At 35.5% G+C, this 12,066-nt stretch overlaps 1 long non-coding RNA gene across 1 annotated transcript in view; it reads right to left on the bottom strand.

The window, feature by feature from the left end:
* Window positions 1-11,641, bottom strand: part of LOC110741026 — a 48,756-nt gene extending 37,115 nt beyond the window's left edge. Inside the window, exons 1-2 of the long non-coding RNA XR_002516519.2 lie at window positions 10,852-11,641; window positions 9,788-9,974 (exon numbers count right to left, since the gene is read on the bottom strand). This is a non-coding gene — a long non-coding RNA (uncharacterized LOC110741026). The remainder of the gene's footprint in view (window positions 1-9,787; window positions 9,975-10,851) is intronic.
* Between the last annotated feature and the right edge of the window lie 425 nt (window positions 11,642-12,066).

Below are 12,066 nucleotides of genomic sequence, written 5' to 3'. Positions count from 1 at the left end.
ACTGACAATTCAAGGCCAACTTTAACAGGTTGTTCTCGCATTGACCTCCACTAGAAATTATGTAACGTCCAAAAATATAATTTTCAGCTAAAAAGGTTCCACTTCTGATATGGTGGTGTATGCTTCTAGCAGATCAACATGTATGAGGAAAATGTACAAAACAACTTCCACAAGACTCTGGATAGAAATCAAAGGCAGAATGATTTTGGAGCAGAATTGACATGATGAATGTGGAAAAACATGATTTGAGTTCTATGTTCTTGCAGATTTTGCCAGAGGGTTATTGCATTCCAGCATGGCATGGGATGACTCAAGTTCCAATGGAAAACCCACTGACTTTCTGGTCTGAAGAATAAAACAAGGGAACCCAGGGTAACCATAACCAGCAGAAGGTGAGGGGAATCCTAGAAGGGAGAAAGTAAGAGAAGGAAAACCCTAGTTTCTGTGTGGACACTCTGTAAGAATATAACTGACCCCTAAACAAACTGAAAGCAATTCCATTAAAAGATAAAGAAACAAACCATGATTTGAGCCGCTGCTACCATGGGTGAGACAAGACCGCAGTTTGAGTCTAGCCAACTAAATTGTCAGCTAAAACAAAGACATCACATTCTCCAGAGGAATGTAATAAATCCACGATGCCATTGACAAAACATTCTCCACACTCAGATGCAATCTGATATTGCCAGACTTAAGAAGAATCAGAAAAATGTGATCATTCTCAAGGGAAGGGACAGCTAACAGAGGCAAAATCTTGAGATTATACAAATGCTGAAACTAGCAGTCAAGCACTTTAAAATAGTTGCTCTAAATGTGCTCAATGAAATTAAAGAAGAAAGTCAATTTTTAGTGAAAATATAGGATATCTCAGAATAGAAATAGAATATATGAAAAAATAACCAAAATTAAATCTTAGAAAAGAAATAATATCTGAAATATTTTGAAAAGAGGGATGGGTGTAATTGCAGAATTGTAATTGCAGAGAATAGTCAATGAACTTGAAGAGGGATCTATAGGAATTTTCCAATCTGAACTAGAGATAGACTAAACATAGAAAGAAAGAGAGAGAGAGAGCGCCTCAGGAACCAGCGGTACAATATTAAAATGTTTATATATTGTGTGATGATTATATATGTGATGATTGTGGTCTCAGAAAGAGAGAAGAGACAGAATGGGACAGGAAAATATTTGAAAAAATAATGGCCAAACAAAAATTTTCCTAATTTCAATAAACTCAATATAACGCTAAGAGGACAAATATGAAGAAAAGCGTGGGTAAGAACATCAGCACCAAACGACTGAAAATCAAAGGTAAAGAGAATGACTTTAAAGCAATCAGAGAAAAATTACATGTTACATGGAGAAGAGCAATAAGGGTTCTCATCAGAAATGATGAAGGTCAAAATTTTGGAATAAAATGAAAAACTACATATTAAATAAAGAGGAGAAATAATTTGAAATTACCAAGTATTTTTCACTACTATTGAAGTCAGAAGCATTGAAAAAATATCTGTAACGTGTTGGCAAGAACTAAACAAACAAAAACTCTCAACCAAGAATTCTGTATCTTGCAACTAAATGAAGACAAATAAAGATATTTTCGGTTAAAAAGAACAACACAATTTGTTGCCAGCAGAGTTGCACTACAAGAAATGCTAAAGTTAGTTCTTCAAGCTGAAGGCAAATATCAGGGTAAAACTCATATTCATGACAAAAGTATGTCAGAAATACTCAATATATGAATAAATATTAAAGACTTTTTAAAAATAAACCTGTTTCAAAAATCAGTGTTTAAAGCAAAATTACAGCATTGCTGTGTAGGTTTTACAATAAAATGAGATATAATGCATGTGAAAACTTTAGCATATGGCATGGTTGAGAAAGACTAATTGGACCTTTTTGGCTGCAAAGTTTCTACATTTTATGTGAATTAGCACAATATAAAATCTAAACAGATTGTGAAAGGATAGACATGCATATTTCAATCCATATATCACTACTAAAAATACAATGAGGTGCAGCTAAAATGCCAATAGATACGGTAAAATGTAATTGCTCAAAATTTTACTAATAAGAAAAAGCAGGCAGGGAAGCAAAACAGAGAAGCAAAAAGCAGTGGGGACAAACAATATAATTAATAGAATAGTAAATAAGATAGTAGACCAACATCCAACCATGTAAATAATTACATGAAATGCTGATGAAATAAACATTCCAATTAAAAACAGATTATTAGAATGAATAAAAAGGCAAGACCCCAATATATACTGTATAAATACAAATACAGTCATGTGATACATAATGCATTTCAGTCAAGAATGGACCACATAAACAATGGTGGTCCCATTAGACTAATGGAGCTGAAGATTTTCTATCACCTAGTGATGTTGTAGCCATTGTAACATGGAAGTAGCATTGTAACATGCTATAAACTGAATGTTTGTGCCCTCCACTCCAAAATTAGACGTTGATATCCTAATGTCTAATCTGATGGTATTAGGGGTGGGGTCTTCAGGAGGTAATTAGGTTATAAGGGTCAAGTGAGCCCTCATGAATGGGATTAATGCTCTTATAGGAGGAGATGAGAGCTTTATCTCTCCTCTCTGCCATGTGAGGATACAAGGAAAAGAAGGCCTTTGGCAAAGCAGGAAGTGACTGCTCAGAAGACATGGGGTCTGCTGGCTCTTGATCTTGGACTTCCCAGCCTCCAGAACTGTGAGAAATAAATTTTCATTGTGTAAACCACACAGCCTCTGGTATTTTGTTATAGCAGCCTTAACTGACTAGACAACATGACATAACGATTTAGTCAAATAAAAATTCATCACAAACACATACAATCATAAGTGTGTTTGTCACTGATAACAGAGCCTCAAAATATATGAAGCAAAAAATAGACAGAATTAAAGGGAGGAACAGTTGATTTCACATAGTAGATTTTTATAACTCTCTCAGCAATTGGAAAAACAACCTGAAAGAAATTCAGTAAAGACATAGATGATTTGAATTATACTGTTGACCATCTTGACCTCATTGATATTCATGAAAACTACCAATACTTACATAATCTAACATCTTTTCAAGAGCATGTGGTACTTTCACCATGACAGCCCATATTCTGGACTATGAAACAAACCTCAGTAAATTGAAAAGATTGATATAATAAAGAGTATTTTATTAGTCAGGGTTCTCTAGTGGGGAAAAAACGAATAGGATAGATATATACATAAAGGGGAGTTTGCTAAGGATTATTAACTCCCATGATCACAAGGTGATGTCCTACAATAGGCCGTCTGCACGCTGAGGAGCAAGGAAGCCAGTCCATGTCCCCAAACCTCAAAAGTAGGGAAGCCGACAGTGCAGCCTTCAGCCTGTGATCAAAGGTCCAAGGGTCCCAAAGCTGAAGAACTTGGAGTCCAATGTTCCAGGGCAGGAAATGTTCAGCACGAGAGAAAGATGGAGGTCAAAAGACTCAGCCAGTCTAGTCTTTCCAAGTTCTTCTGCCTGCTTTTTATTCCGGGAGACCTGGCAGCTGATTAGATGGTGCCCACCAAGATTGAGGGTGGGTCTGCCTTTCCCAGTCTACTGACTCAAATGTTAATCTCCTTTGGCAACACCCTCACAGACACACATAGGAAAAATACTTTGCATCCTTCAATCCAATCAAGTTGATACTCAATATTAGCTATCAAAAGTATGTTCACTGACAACAATGGAATTAAATTTTAAATCAATAAAATAAGACATCTGGGGTTTTCCATACACTGCTGGGGGAATAGTAAATATTTCAACAATTTGAGCAACCTGTTTGATAGTTTCTTATGAAGTTTAACTTACACTGAACACATGACTTTGTCATTCCATTTCTAGATATCTACCCAAGGGAAATGAAAACACAAAGACGTGTACATAAATATTAATAGTAGCTTTGCTCAAAATAGCAAAAGTCCTGGAAACAAACCTAATGTGCATCAACAGGTGACCAGATAGTATGTTTCCAATCAATGAAATACTACTCAGTAAAAAATAAATGAAATGAACATACCAATTTAAGTGAATCTCAAAATAATTACTTGAGGTAAAAGAAGCTAGATACAAAAATTCTGGATAATTCTGTTATTAAAAATTTGTAAAATACAAGCTAACCTACAGGGCCAAAAAGTAGACTTGTGGTTTCCTGGAGTGGAGGGACTAAAAGTATGTACACAGTAACTTTTAAGGTGATGAAATATTCTGTCTTTCAGTGGTGGCAACCTTATCTTGTATATATGCATCTTTCAAAACGCTTTGAGTTGTACATACTTAGATGGCTGCAATCTGTAAGTTATATCTCTGATTAAAATGTTACCTAAAGAAATTCCATCTGGTTAAAAACAAAATAACAAGATTAACCAAAGAGGAAACGCATACAAATCCCTGTTGCTTCTCAATATACTTTGACATCTGTCTATCAGTTGTTGAAAAGCATGTCATAGCATGGATTATGAAAAGCAGTATACCATCGTGGTCAGTAATCTGCGAATGTTTTCCAATAGCCACAGGTGATTCAAATGAATCGTTACCTTTATTGTGAAAAGATTTAAATCAAACTTCACTAAAAAACTAAAGAATAAACTGGTTTCTAACCAATTAGAGATGGTTAAATTCATGGTCATGACAGTTATTAAAATAGACTATAGATTTTATAACATGTTTCATTTTTGTCCTCAATAATTTATGCTGTGTATTATAATTGATGGCATCTTAAAATCAAGAAACTATGACATATGTAAAAAGTACTCTATCGAACACCTGGCGTATAATAAATAATCGATTGTTTAAAGTTTTAAAAGTAAGCTTTTAACATTTGGGAAAAGAGAAATAAAACAGGTTTGGTGTATATATATATACATTTTCTGGGCTACTATGTACAGTATATATATTATATAGTATCAATATAGTATACAAAATATAAATTTAGTCTATATATTATATATAGTGTATATATATGTGGTAAACTATTAGATATATAAAATATATATATACTCTCTATATAAAGTACAGTGTGTGTATATATATAAAATGTATAAAATTCACCAGAAGAGGTTCTATCCTAAATATTCTGTCAAATTTGTTTTATTGACTTGCATTCTATGATAATAGATGATCCCTTTACATGAGAACTAAATAGCCTCAGAATTTAAATACCAATGTCCCTCTAGGAAATTTTCTTAGCTGGAAATTTCCAAATTATTAACTGTAATCTTGTTACACTCTTAGTACTAAGATGAAACACAGTTTAAAACGTCATTAAAGATGGCTAGAAATTGGGCATTGCTCTTTCAAATAGAGAGGAAGAACAGGAAAGGGACTGAGATCTTTTTCTACTGCAGTGGTAAAATGCCTCGTTTCCCCTTATAAATTAAACTATGTCAATGGAAATACTCTTTAGAGTTTCTAATCAGTTTAGAATCATCAACCCATTACTTTTTTACAAAACTGATATAATTCCACTTGAAAGTAAAGAGGCTTGATATTTTAATTCACCGTTAAATTTTTTAAATATTAAAATAGGTCACGGACAACTAACTGGTCACACACATATTGAATGCCAAATACCATTCCCCAATAAAGAGACAACCAGCGTTCCTTGGAGAAATGACTGCTCCAGGCCTAAGCCAGAGAAAGTACATCTCAAGATGAACTTGAGAAATTTTGATGTGTCAGAAAAAAAAAAAAAAAAAAAAAAAAAAGGAAAGTTCTTGAAAGTTAACGTGGTCATGACAAAATGACGGAGTAGCCAGCTCGAAGGAGTTCTCGGTAGCCAAAGTTAGAAGCTGTGAGAGTAAAATAAGAGAGATACTACCTGATTTAAATCATTGAAATAAGTAAAATTCTATGAGTTCACAGTTGCATTCCAACAAAAAAAAAAAAAAGAAAAAGAAAAAAATAGAGAAAAGATATACTCCCTTTACAAAATAATGTCAGTTAATGAACATAGAAAGAATGATAGAATTATAACAAGAAAAATAATTTTTCAGTCCTCAATAGATAATAATTGATTCAGGCAAGAATCATCAATGGACACAGAAAGCATGACCAATATCTGCTTAGAAAAATAGGGACTTTGCGTGGTACCAAAATATCTCCTCACAAATTACTTAGTAGTTACAAAGGAGAAACATAGTTTAATGATGGAGAGACATCATGATCGTAACCAGACAATAAAGTATAATATTGGCAACAGTAATACAACCTGATATTATGAGCTTTTTGATGTGACACCTTGGGAAATATAACATTGCCTGTGTGTTATTCATGTCAAAAATATTTAATCTCAATCTAATCAAGACTTAGATCTAAATTTCAGGTCTGAGATACCAAGAAGCACTTATCAGACAAAGCCAGAACGTGGGAATTCTGTAAAACAGCATTCTTTTTTAAGATCATTTTTTATTTTACTATAAGTTCCAGGATTCAAGTGTAGAATGTGTAGGTCTGTTACATAGGCAAATGTGTGCCATGGTGGTTTACTGCACCTATCAACCCATCACCTAGGTTTTAAGTCCCACATGCATTAGCTATTTGTCCTAATGCTCTCCCTCCCCATGCCTCTCACCCTCTGACTAGCCCTGGTATGTATTGTTCCCCTCCCTGTGTCCATGTGTTCTCATTGTTCAGCTCCCACTTATGAGTGAGAACATGCGGTGTTTGGTTTTCTGTTCCTGAAAACAGGTCTCTTGGGCTCTTGTAAAAGCCAGTATCATGAACAGAAAATATACAGGAATTGTTCCAGCTCAGGCCTGTCCGTTAAAACTTCAAGTAATAGTGAATATATTTTTTTTATCTTTGGTGTACAATATAGTAACCATTAGCCACATATAGCTATTAGGCACTTGAAGTATAGCTAGTGATACTAAGGAATTATATTCGCTAGAGTATTTCTAGCCTACAACAGACTGAAATGGCATAAGAACCAAATGAGATCCCATACCCTGATGGGATTCTGATTCAAAACAATAAAAGCTGTAAAATATATATTTGGAATAATCAGCAAAACTTTAACAAGAAGGGGATACTAGGTGATATTTTAAAATTATTGTCAATTTTTCCAGGGCTGCCTATAGTAATTGTGGTTATGAAGGAGACGGTCTTTGAAAGATAAGAGATAGATGCTTGAATGTGCAAGGTTGATATGAGAGAGGTCTAAAATATGTGTGTGCATCTCTGTATGTGTGTGCATATGTGGGTGTGTGAGAGAGAGGGAAAGAGAAAGAGAGAGATGGAAGCAAATATGACAAAATGTTCATAAATGCGGGAGGAGAGTATACAGATGTCTGTTATAACACTCTTCAAATTTTATGTTTTTGAAACTTTTAATAACCGCTGGGGAAAAGCAGCTCACAAATTCCAGCTTTGCTGACCCTAAGTGTCCAGGGACCTGACACTGGGCATCACTAGTCAAGGTTGAATCTGCCTACACAGATCCAGAAGGAGAAGAATCAGAGGCCAGAAGGGAGAGGAATTTGTTAAGGACTCCCTGTCATTCATGGGCTAAGAAAAGCCTCCAAACTTAGACCCAAACCCCCAGCATAGCAGAATCCACATTTTTGCACAGCATGGTGTGGAGTCCCAATTCCAAGAAAAGCTACAAAATAGTAGCTCAGAGCATATGCTACAGGGTTAGATCATCCTCTCTTTGAAGATTGGCTTTATCAAGTCAGGTGACCTCCTCAGTTTTCCCATCTGTAAAATGGGTAGCATTAACTTCAAGATTTTTCTTTTCAGGAATGTTAAGACAAACTGTGATCATTAGCCCAGTGACTGGGAGATATTTTCCCTATTGTTATCTGTGCTATCATCTAGTAAAATGTTTGGCACAGTGCCTGGCATCTAAATATTTGATAAATGTTAATTAGCAACAACAATAATATGTTACGTATATATGTGTTCTATTGGGAACTTACCCTAGTGTACTCCTGGTGGGAAAAATTTTGTTGGCTTTGAAAACAAATAAACTACACTAAGTTCAATTTGGATTGTACATTAGATAAGATAGGCTAAGACATGTGTGAAGAAAAATTCAGCTTAAAAATCCAGCAGCTTAATAGAATGGAAGGTGATTTCTTGAGGGTATTGGCTACATTTACTTCCTCAATCTGTATACTGGTTACATGGATGTATTTACTTCTTAAAAACAAACCCAGTGATTATTTTTTAATTGTATACCCTTCAAAGAAATATCAATACAGTTTTTTTAAAAATTAAACAAAAAAAAATAATTCAGCCTTGTTTTATCGTAAACTTATTTTTCTTTCACACAGAACCCAATGCAACTCAAGTAGTTTCTGGAAGATAATGACTCAGACATTCTGGTGTTTCTTAGAGCTGATCAGAGATTTTCTACTTCCAGGCCCGGTAGATAGGCCCTACTGAAGTTTAGTGTGGCTATATCGGTTAGGATTCTCCAGAGAAATAGAACCCTTAGGTTATCTACTTACATTTATATGCATTATTTATTTCAAGGGATTGGCTTACATCATTGTAGGGGTTTTTAAGTCCAAAATTTGTAGAGCAGATGGGCAAGCTATGAACTCTTTGGCAAGAGCTCAGGCCCTAATCTTGAAGTGGAATTCCTTCTTTCTCAGGGAAACCCCAGTTTGGCTCTTAAGGCTTGTCACTGATTACACTGAGCCTACCCACCCAGATGATCAGGCATAACTGCCTTTAGCTAAAGTCAACTGATTATACATATGAATCAAACATACAAAGTAACTTCACAGCCACGTAGTTTGGTGTTTAACTGAATACTAGCCATCAGAGTAGCAAGTGAATATCTTTGCCAATGAAATGAGAGGGAAAGTAATGTTTATCACTTCTGAGAGGCAGATCTAGAATTGTTGAATTGTAGAGTGTATAATCCAACATTTTATTTTCCATGTCAGAAATCATGGGCACTTGAGCTGCAATGAACCACCATCAGCCTGGGGACTTGAGTAACTACAATGGGCATGGCCCCTACCATCTTTTTTTTTGTACAGGTAGAGTGAGTGAGAAACAAACTTGTGGTTTTACATCATTGGCAATTAGGATTTGCATTTCTTAGCAGCAAACCTGTCCTCCATCTCAACAAGTAGCTTCCAGGGTCAGCAGGGTAGGGGAGGAAATTAGTGGGTCACAAACTGATTCTAACTGTGGTCCAGAAATGACACACTCTGATTTGCTCTCAAGTCATTGGACAGAACTGATCTCTAGCTGTCTGTAACTCCATGAAGCTATAAAAAGGAGCGGGGTCCACAGGGGTGCCAAGCAGACCAATAATGTCTCTGCCTCATACTTCTTAACAGTCACCCTCACTTTCTAGATGACTGAATTTTTTTGTACTTTGCTTCTTCTAGATAATAAAGATATAGATTCCCACATTATGTCGTTGTGATGAGGATTCAATTAGATGATTTATGTCAAAGAGTGTCGCAGAGTAAGTCCCTAAAATAGAGTTACCTGCTTTTATTAGTCCTATAAAGTGGAGGTCCTTAACTAGTAGGAAGGAAAGCTTTGAGATTATATACACCTGAAATTACAAGCAAAATTTTGCTAGAGTATGATTATGTGCATTTTTTTTGGTGGCATGATCATGATTTTTCATCAAATTTTCAGAGTGAGACTTTGGGCCCAAAATATTAAAAATCCAATGATTTTCTTAACTGGAATAAGAAAAAATAAATCCATGACTCCAGACTGAGATGTATTCAATTATCTACTTCTTGGAAGGAGTTAGGGCTCAGAATGAGATCCCCACGCTACTCACAGTGAGTGCAGAATCCCCGTGTTTGCTCCTGAGATCACCTTGTCATGATGTCTCCACCTTTGAGCTGAGTGCGGCTCTCTTATCATGCTCTTCTCATCCTCAGGCTTTGTATTCTGAGCTCCCTGAAGTGTCTCTTGCTTCTTCCTGACTCCTGCAAGGTCATTAACCTCGTTCTTGAGTAATAGACCTAATGGGAAAAACCATTGTAATCAACAAATTAAGTAATTTCTACACATTTTGCTCTTCAACTTTATTTGATATTTTCGAGGGCCTGCACTGCACAGAGTAAAATTGGTAGGTTCTATTCAAGAGATCGTAGAGCTTGCTGAATTCAAAACTCCCATTTTTTTGTCCAGTTGAACATCCTACACCAGTTCTTTGCTACAATCTGTCAAACTCTGAGGCCTTGAATATCTTTTTCAAGGAAATTGCAATTAGGGGAAATCACTTCTTATTAAACCTAGTAGAGTCTGTTCTTAAAGGCCTTTATTCCTCATTCAAATGCCTTCTGGGAATTTTAAGCAGATATGTTGGGTAGTTTTTTCTCATTAACCTTGAAATCATGTGGATTATTTAATTCTTAATGAAATCATATCATATGCACACCCTTTTGATCTTTAAATGAATTAAGTGGTTCTGTTTTCAACTTTCCCTGATCATTCTGAGAAACCTGGCAGATAATCAGTGTACACTACAGGATTAGACCCAGAACAAAGGGGAATTTTTGTTATTCAGTTTTCCAAATGTGGATTCTTATTCTCTGGTCATTTCTACTTAGGCAAAGTTGTGAGTTTGCAGTGAAGGTAACTCTCTTATTTGCCAATGTACAAATGCCCTCCCCAGGAAAGATAGTCTTATGATTGTGTCTTAGAAAACCACGTGCATTGCCCATGGCCCCCAGGCATTCTTTTAGCTATAAAAGGAAGATTCTAGTAGAAGGACCTCAGGCTCTGCTACCAGGCTGAGGAGTGTGTAATCTTACCTTTAGATTTACTGGTTGTTGAACCATGAACTAATAATAATTATTTTAAAGTGATTTGGGCGATGATGATTATGTCAGATACCTATATGTCAGCACCTAGCACATAGCTGTCGTTTTCCCAGTTGTCAAGTGAGCACCATGTGCCAGGGTTGTCCATGTCTCCCCAGGGGTCTATTCATTCAGAGCCTCTGGTGTGGTTGATCCACTCCAAACTGACATTTGTCTTTATCTTCATGTGTTCTATCTTTATGATTTTTACCAAGAAGTGCAATATCTGAAAATATCTTTGAAATATTTAGTTTTTGATCTTTGATAATTATACTCATTTAAACCTGAAATGAAGAAAAAAATCTTACCATCTCTATTTTGCAGATGAAAAAACCAAAGACTTATATGAAGTAAGTAACTTGAAAAGCTAAAAAATGGCAAAGTTCAGCCATTTACCATAAATCTCTTCTTAAACCATGCTCCTAACATGTATACTTGGAATATGTCTGTATACTTAAAATCATATCTGTCATGTGCTTATTATTCTCTACATGTACATTATTAGTAACATTGAATGAAGAATGCATGAATTACGGTAAGTACTCAATACGTGCTATCATTATTATTATTTCTTTCACTGGAATAAACAGATGAAAGAAGTAAAAGAGAACAAAAACCAGGATATGGAAGGTGATTAGGAGGAATAATCTTCTGTTTTAATTTAATTTAACTTTTTTGAGATGAGGTCTTGCTCTGTCACCCAGGCTGGAGTGCAGTGGCACAATCACCGCTTACTGAAGCCTCAGCCGCCGGGATGCAGGTGATCCTCCCACCTCAGTATATGCCACTATGCCTGGCCAATTTTTTTTATTATTATTACTTGTAAAGTCAGGGTCTCGCTATGTTGCGCAGGCTGATCTCAAACTCCTGAGCTGAAGTCATGCTCCTGCTTAAGCCTCCCAAACTGCTGGGATTACAGGCATGAACCACTGTGCCCAGCCAATACCCTACTTTTAAAGAAGCAAACATCTTTAGACTAAAAATAGTTATGGAGTTATAGAAAACTCAGTAAAAACAGAAATACAAAGCTAACTCTATTTTAGTAAAAATCTAACTCTATTTTAATTTTTGACATAACCAGTCAGAGAAACTAAATAATCCAAGACAATTTTGAAGGCAGTACTCTGAATATACTCTTTTAGTATGATATTGTTTAAGGACAAAAAGAACCACCAGAAATATTCATCTTTATTTAGTAAGTTTCTTGTTAGTATTAATATTGCTCTTAAAAATGTGAAAGTGTTTACTT

Source organism: Papio anubis, chromosome 14 (assembly GCF_008728515.1).
Source record: "Papio anubis isolate 15944 chromosome 14, Panubis1.0, whole genome shotgun sequence".
NCBI classification, from domain to species: domain Eukaryota; kingdom Metazoa; phylum Chordata; class Mammalia; order Primates; family Cercopithecidae; genus Papio; species Papio anubis.
Note: the sequence above shows the minus strand (reverse complement) of the source record. Positions and strands in the feature narration are given on the sequence as shown.